General features: G+C 35.4%; 1 long non-coding RNA gene across 1 annotated transcript in view; it reads left to right on the top strand.

The window, feature by feature from the left end:
- LOC107574562 (uncharacterized) overlaps positions 1-8,185 on the top strand; it is a 22,149-nt gene extending 13,964 nt beyond the window's left edge. The window contains exons 2-3 of the long non-coding RNA XR_001607689.1: positions 5,522-5,530; positions 8,175-8,185. This is a non-coding gene — a long non-coding RNA (uncharacterized lncRNA). The remainder of the gene's footprint in view (positions 1-5,521; positions 5,531-8,174) is intronic.
- Positions 8,186-9,155: the final 970 nt, after the last annotated feature.

Consider the following 9,155-nt stretch of genomic DNA (forward strand, 5'->3'; position numbering starts at 1 on the left):
AGGAATCTCTTTCAGACAGATGAGACTTGCAAGTATCAAACTTAGTCTTATTAATTGATACATTATGTATCAGTGACACCTTTCTTGAACTAAGAATTTGACGTTTCCCTCAGGTGTAGATCTGCTGAATATGCAAATGGTTCCATAACTTCATATTCTTATTTTCTCTTCTCTCTACTGCGTTAAGCTTTAACCCTTTCCTATACCAACTGTATGTGTGTGTGTGTGTGTGTATGTGTATGTTAGACCAGTTTATGTGTTTATGTAGTATGTTAGACTAGTTTAAGTGTTTATGTAGTTAATAAAACCTTACTTGTATCACACTTGACGTGGTTCATTGTTTGCTCATAACTGGAGTCACTTAATCATGCAGATTTATGCTACAAGCTTTTGTAGAATTGTACAGTAAGGAAGTTATTTCCCTTAACCAGGAAATTAACGTTCTTAGAATTGACAAGACAGTTGACCCTGAGAGGTCAGCTAAATATCTACAGCGGATCTAAAATATTCATAATTAATTATAACTAGTTATGATTAATTATTCATATTTCCCATGAGCTGATTCGTTACACTTTTTAATTTCACTGACGGTGATATAAAGCCTACAACAGTGGTTTCTTATGGGTTCTGATGGGGTCATATAGGCAGCAAACACAAATGCAAAATGCACGAACTGTAGACAGTGTGTCAGTCCACTGGGGTTTAAACAGCTGGTATGCCCACACAACCACTAACTTTCCCAACATTCAACCCAGAAATCTCAGAAACATCCTTAACTTCCTCTCTGAGAAAACAGATGATGATACAGTTTAGAAATCAGGAAGCTGATCTGAAATGAAGTCTTCTGGTAGGATTTAAGGATATGTGATGTAACTCGATGATGTAAGATGTATTGAGACAAAAGATTTCTGTTGAACATCATTTAGGAAGATAAAATGCACTCTTAGCATGACTTTAACAGTAATTGAATGATTCAGTAATATTGGGTAACATCAGGCCCATTTGTGCAGCACACAACAGCATAAACCTCCTACACACTCAGAAACACACAGAACTGACATGCAAACCTACGCAAAAGGCAAACAGTATGCAGCACAATGCAATATGGTGCAACAAAACCATACCAATTAATAGTTCATATTAATATAACAGCAATATTGTAGATATACTGCAAGGTTAAAGGTGAAAATTTTGCATCCAAGTCCTGCTGAACTGGTGCAAAAATAGTTTGCTTAGTTAGACATATAACTTATTGTATAAATTCATTTATCTCTATGGCAGAGAAAAAAACTAAAGCAATATTTCACCCATAAAATATTTTTTTGCTGAAAGTTTACTCACCCTCATGTCATCCAACATGTAGATGAGTTTGCATCAGAACAGATTTGGAGAAATGTAGCATTACATTATTTGCTCATCAATGGATCTTCTGCAGTGAATGGGTGCCATCAGAATGAGAGTCCAAACAGCTGATAAAAACATCACAATAATCCAGACGTAATCCACACCACTCCAGTCCATCAATTAACATCTTAGTTTGTAAGAAACAAATCCATCATTAAGGTGTTTTTTGGACTGTTTCTGCTTGTAAATTTCTCTCCTGATTCAGACGAGATGACCTTTTCACTGAAGAAAGCAAAATAATGTATAGATAACTCGTCATTTAACCTATAGCAATAGTTGGAATTTAAAAACGTCCTAATTTACTTACATTACTTGTGGATTATTGTGATGTTTTTATCAGCTGTTTGGACTCTCATTATGACGGCACCCATTCACTGCAGAAGATTCACTGGTGAGCAAGTGATGAAATGCTACATTTCTCCAAATCTGTTCTGCTGAAGAAACAAACTCATCTACATCTTGGATGGCCTGAGCCTAAATAAATTTTCAGCAAGTTGTCATTTCAGTGTGAACTATTGCTTTAAAACCAGTCATTTGTTTATATAGCAGAGAAAAAGACTAACATTTAAGACAGTTCTAAGAGACAGCTTTTTGTAAAACGTCACAATTTGAAGTGGAAAACCCGATTGAGGTTAGCACAAAAAAAAAATACTGTAGATCATAATCAGAGGAGTAAATACCGACCTGCACATCTGAAATATATTTAAGAAAACCGTATGCAATTTTAATAAATTTCTGGGCATAAATATTAGATATAAGACTTAAACCTTGAACAAAGTCTTTCTTCAACCTCAAGGTCTTTGGTCTGCTCATCTCTGTTTTACTCTGTAGTGACCTTAGATATATCACTGGCTGAGAATTTGATCTGTCTGTTAACACAAAATAACATCAGCACAAACTGTTCCTGCCTAATAAACCACAATAGATTTGACCTGGCCCTCTGAACTGTGTGTCGCCGATGTTGGGCGGCAGTCTCACAACAGCGAGCTGATACAGAACAGATAACGCTCCTGATGTTTATTCAGGCAGCACTACTGCTGTGTTCTTTATGTAAGGCCATTACACACATCTCAAGAGTACAGGATGAAACAAAAAGCACATCAAAGAGCCTGACATACAGTCATGAGAGAACACAGGACATTTGCAGCCATTTGATTCTAAAAGGAAAATTATGAATGATAATGTCAGACATCAAGAAAATATTCTAAATGTTTGGCTTGAGTAGGCCTGTCGCAATAATCAATATATCGACTTGTCGCGCAATATATGTACATGACCTCAATCATTTTTGGTGACGCAATATATCGCCCATTATATTTACTTAAAAATTAATGTCACCATGTTTTGTACATTCCACTTGCGCCTGTGTCTTTTGCAGCTTCTCAAACATAATGTGATGTAGTCATGCTAGTTTAAATAAAAAAAATGCTTCTACAAAAAAAAAGTTTCATCTGCAGATATGGTCTTGTTTAGGGATCTGTGCCTTTAAGCATACGGACATCTGACTGCTAAGTAGTGATTGTGTTTTTCAGCAATAGTGTGCACCCTTCATTTACAGAGAAAAGAAGGTCAGGGAAAAATCTGTAGATGGAAAAATCTTCTTTTTTTCTACTTGTTACTTTGCACTTTTTGTTAAAACATGTTTATTTACTATTTATTCAGGTTTTTTAAGGTATCTAATGTTTTGATACTTAATTTCCATGATCTAAATATTCTTAACAATTAAAAGTTTGTTGTCATTTGGAAGTGTGTAGGCCTTCTTGCATTATTATGCTGTTACATTATGATTATACTGTATATTCAGTGGCATAAAATGGTCTTTAAAATGACAATAATATCGCTTATCGCAATTATTTCAGGGGTAATATATCGCACAACAAAAAGTTGTTATCGTGACAGGCCTATGCTTGAGTAGTTAAAAACGTGATTCTGTATGTATTTTAATGTGCTGCACATAATATTTCAGTTCTACCTGACAAAACAGGCAAAATAATTTGTAGAAAAATGAAATACAAAAAATTATTTGCCATCATAGGAATAAATGACATTTAAAAATATATTAAAATAGAAAAAAGTTATTTAAAATGGTAATATTTGCCAATATTAGTTTTACTGTATTTAAATGTTTAGATTTTATTTAATATTTTGTATTAAATATAATACATTAATATACTAAAATATGTATTATATAGAAATATTAAATTATTATATTTAATATCTAATGTAAAATATTAAATACAATTACTAAATGTATGCATTAATATATTTATAAAAATATATTTATAATTTATAAAATATATTTATAATAAAATTAAAAATTAAAAGTACCCCATCAAACGGCTTGTCAAATGCAGTTTTTCTCCCCCTTACCAAAGTGGATTTCTAGTGGAGACCATCTGTAGACACTTTTTAAACTTCACAAGAATTAAATGGTTTAAGATCACACACTCTAAAAAATTAAGCATGGAAAATATCTAGAGCAGGGGTGGGCAAACTTGGCCCTTCCAGGCCACTTTCCTTCAGAGTTTAGCTCCAACCCTAATCAAACACACCTGAACCAGCTAATCATTGTCTTCAAGACTACTAGAAGGCTACAGGCAGGTGAGTTTTATCAGGGTTGGATCAAATCTCTGCAGGAAAGTGGCCTGGAAGGGCCAAGTTTGCCCATCACTGATCTAGAGGCCTGACAATTTTTGATACTAAATAACTTCACAGCTGTTGACTCCATGAAATAAGGTTCTTACACAAGATACCCATGATCACATCAGTCTCTGTGGCTTCCTCAAACTCCACTCACTAGCAACCAACTAGGTCAGGCTAAATTTAGCCATAACACACAAAATAAATTAGCCTCATATGGCAGTATTGCTTGTGACTTACACTGCTCAATGACAATATTTGACAAACCTTGAAGCAGAAGGACACTGCGATATGAATTAGATATAAAGAGAAAAAATATTTGACTGCATGATTAAAGTCAGCCTGATATGAAAACTGACCTTACATTTTTTAATGCTCATTCCTGGTTTAATCATGCACAAACACTGCATGAAATTTCACAGAAACAAATGTTTGTCTGTGCAATCCTCCAACAAAATTTCATGCTCCACTTTAAAGAGCAGGTCATATGGGTTTTTGAAAAATATCTCTTTTGCAGTTTATAACGTAGCTATCCTTAAATGAAAACAATCTGCAAAGTTGTTAATCAAAAAAGTGCATGATAAATAAAGATATTGTCTCTCAAAAGAGAGAGTCGATTCTGAATCGCTTTAACGAGTCGTCATATTTTCGAATCTTTTGCCTGTTACGGGTATACGTCACTGGGTAATACATTTGCATAATCCCCGCCTGCCCGCGAAATACGAACAGAGTCTGACCTGCTCACAAACACTTCCGCTAGTTAGTGCGTTTACATCATGTTGAGAAGACGCTGTGTTCAAGGATACCACAGAAATACAATTCGAACCTTTGGTTGTGTGCATGTCATTTTACAACCCTTTACAACCAATATAACAACCCTCCCTTCTCTCCAAGAACTGTACTTATCCAGAGTGAGCAAAAGGGCTGGCAAAATCACTCTGGACCCCTCACATCCAGCACAATCCCTCTTTGAACTGTTGCCATCTGGTCGACGCTACAGAGCTCTGAGCACCAGAACGACCAGACACAGGAACAGTTTCTTCCCTCAGGCAATCCATCTCATGAACACTTAACAATAACTGTGGAACACACACTATTTATTCACTCATACACTTATTTATCTAACACACATACTCAGTCTACACCTCAAATTTGCACATAATATACAGTACCTGTACATACAAAAACTGTCTATTGTAAAATACCTTTATATCAATTTATATATTTTTATTCCTTATTTACTTGTTCTATTTTTTATTATCTGTGTTTTTTGTTCTGTCGCTGTCATTCTGTTACACTGTGGAAGCTTCTGTCACGAAAACAAATTCCTCGTATGTGTAAACATACCTGGCAATAAAGCTCATTCTGATTCTGATTCTGATTACCAAGGACTGCTTCTCTGGGGAAGTCGTGGCCTAATGGTTAGAGAGTCGGACTCGTAACCCAAAGGTTGCGGGTTCGAGTCTCATGCCGGCAGGGATTGTAAGTGGGGGTAGTGAATATACAGTACTCTCTCCCACCTTCAATACCACGACTGAGGTGCCCTTGAGCAAGGCACCGAACCCCCAACTGCTCCCCGGGCGCCGCAGCATAAATGGCTGCCTACTGCTCCGGGTGTGTGTTCACGGTGTGTGTGTGTTCACTGCTGTGTGTGTGCACTAAGGATGGGTTAAATGCAGAACACTAATTCCTAGTATGGATCACCATACTTGGCCTCACGTCACTTTTTAATCTTGGCTTTTATATTCGTTGGCTTCTTCTGTCTTCTTAATTTGGACTAACAAGCTCTCCGAACCACAACCTGTAAGTACGATTGATACGTTATGTGTACATTTTCAATTGAGTGCTCAAAATATCAAGTTTTTGTGCTAATATGTGATGTATACCTAGTGCAGCTTTAGGTTTCCAGGTAAAGCACTATATTACTGTCTTACTGAAGTAGTTCTGATAATTCGCTGTGAACCCACTATTTCCTAAGAATGTGTCGATTAATGTAGACTGATGTTGTTCTAATCACAATGTAGTGTAGCGCACAGACTTTATAATCATTGTGAAATTGCTGTTTATTTTGCTGCACCGGCAGTTATAGGGTTAATGCGGGAGAGACGAGCGAGTTAGTTAGGCTGCTGCGCCTGTGATACAGCTGTTCTGCGTTCTGATTAAAAGTTAAGACACAGAGCGTCTTTTGTCTGGCGTTCTTCAAACATTACAGTAGACATATTTTGGTTTACAAACTGTGTTGTTTCATCAGTTAGTCACATTAGCACTAGTGGTCGACCGATATTGTTTTTTTTGACAGCCGATGCCGATATCTTGGAAAGCAGGGTGGCCGATGGCCGATATAATTTTATTTATTTTAATTAATATTTAAGAAATTTGAAATCATTTGAAAATTGATAAAAAAAAATTAAATGTGTTAAATAAACATAGGCCTACTTGTACTTTAGATGACAAAGTATTTTTTACAAATAAATAAATATTTAATAAAAATATAATTAAAAAGGAAGTAAACACTGTAACCAACAGGGCACTCAGTATTCTGGGATGTTTGTGTGCATTAATCATATTTTTTCATATAAAGCCAAGGTAACACTCATTTTACATACAGCACAGTGAAAATTACATGAATATGACAGTGGGTAAATCCATAAAGCGCAGCATAATTTAAAATCACGAGTTTAAAGTTGGTTGATCACGCATCTCCAGTCAAGCAGAACTCTCCTCCTGTCCACATTAAATTCACACGGATCGACTGTCACTCAGAGAACATGCGATCATGCAGGATACACATGCACACTTCACAAGATCTCACAACTGGATCTGACTACGTTTGGAAGGTTTTGGAAATTAGATGTTTATTAGACATTCAAAGATTTGTTTAAATTATATAAATGCATATTTGCTGAATGCTGATGGCAAACAACAAAGTATTATAATGTTTGCCTTTCTATTATTAATAATATAAAAGCAATCGTTATAAGACTTTTTGTATACATTTTAATTCCTTTGTTTAACCGTTCTATCTGATTATTAGACAGACTTCTATCCGTATTTGGACAGAACTGTTAACGACGACTACAGCGAACAAGAGGGAATGTGAGCGGTGTGTGCTCAGGCGCTGCCGTTCTCAGCGCCATCAAAATAAAAATCAGCCGCCATGTCAAAATAAAAGTCCCGCCTCGAACGCATCGGCCAAACAGGAAAACTTATCGGCCGATGCCAATATTTAAAAAATGTCCAATATCGGCCGATATATCGGTCGACCACTAGTTAGTACTCGGCTAACGTATCCACCATTATTGTTTTAAGTGTTCACAGTTTAGCAGCTAAACTTTAGCTGTGGGCACGATTCGCTTGCATAAGTGTTTTTGTATTTTATATCATTATTATAAGAACGGATTGGAGCACTATATTATTGTTTTATGTAAAGGTGCTTTGTCAATGGTAGCGCACTCGCTAACTTGCTCAAGGACTCCTCTCTGTGCCAATCACAGCAGGCTTGGCCAGAGCAGAGTAGGCTTATGGAAGGGAGGGGTTTGCTCCGAACTTGCTTGGAACGAACCGTTTAGAAATCATTGGCAAATGACTCTAATATTAAACGTATATTCTGATAAAATTACAATGTTTTCTGACCTTAGATGCATTTAAACCTGTTGTAGGGGACTCCAACACAATATTAGGACACTTTAAAATACCATATGACCTGCTCTTTAAAAAACAAGTTTTCAGAACGTTTTGGCTGACTTACAGGTTTCACAATCCAATTAAGACAGAATTTTAACAGCCACAACACTACTTTAAAATTATAGGTAAGTACCAAAATAAAACCGCATAGGACTGCAATCAAACAGTCAATCCATAATTAAACAAACAAAAATAAATACATTTGGATTTGGATTCATTAAATTTGGATTCATCTGTTACACATACATTTTAGTGCAGGCTGCTTCCTTTTTCTCAAGAGTATTTCCTTGCTGTAATATTATCAACATGTATTGTCATGTTGAATATTCATTGCATAAACGGTCAACACAAGATGGATTAAAACTGACTGTCAGTCCAGTCAAGACTCCATTACGGATCCAGTAGTGCTTTATTATCACTGCACATGATGAGAGACGAACAGAGAGTGTGAAATCAACTTGATGTCGGTGTGGTGTGACTCTGCTCTCGAAGAAAAAATCATCCTGACTCATTAACTAATAACATGCTGCCTGGAGTTACATCTTACAGTGAATGTCAAATGGCACTCATGATCCATTATCAAGCGAAACCGAAAATTCAGTTCAAAAATGATATAAGGTTATTGTATTTTGATGAAAGACAAACAAATATTTTCCTGTAGAATAATGTGCACTGATGAATTGCTCACATTTCGATTTTATGTTAAATTACTGAATATGAATTTCTGCAATGTAACATTTCTGAGTGAATATTCAGTATTTAATATTAGTTTTCCCTGCCCACACAGTTGTGTCATCCATTGTTGTTCTTGTTAACTTAAACTAAAACTATTAATAAACATTTTGTTAATTGAAACAAATCTGAAATAAGATCAAATATAAATATTACATTTAAAACTTAAATAAAAAATAGAATTGGTGACTTGAAGTACTAAAAATAAAAAAGCTAAAAGCTAAATAAAAATATATATTTTTTTAAAATGACAAAAATGAAACCTATACAAAAATAAATGAATTTAAAATTCAAATAAAATAGGCCTAATAGCTAATTCCAAAAAATGCTATAATATTATTTCAATACACTGTAAAAAGTGGTAACCTGCAATTATTACATTAAAGAGTAGTGGTTAAACGGATCGTAGTTGATCCAAGCTCCACGGTTCGGCACGCATGTGATCCGCGGATTAATTGCAAAATGTAACCATAATAGAGTATAAGTTTATCATTTGTCCGTATTTACACAAGCAAGCTAATTTTAAACAATTCCAGAGAGAAAAGGCGAAAGGGAACTTGTACTTCTCTACACACACATGAAGCACGCACACACGTTTCAAACAAAGCACGAACACCGAACTGAATCCTCTTCTGAATCCTGAACAGATACATTCACATAAAATTATGACAAAATACCCATCTCGACAATCATTC

This window comes from Sinocyclocheilus grahami, unplaced genomic scaffold, assembly GCF_001515645.1.
Source record: "Sinocyclocheilus grahami isolate Dianchi unplaced genomic scaffold, SAMN03320097.WGS_v1.1 scaffold2268.1, whole genome shotgun sequence".
Classification (NCBI taxonomy): Eukaryota; Metazoa; Chordata; class Actinopteri; order Cypriniformes; family Cyprinidae; genus Sinocyclocheilus; species Sinocyclocheilus grahami.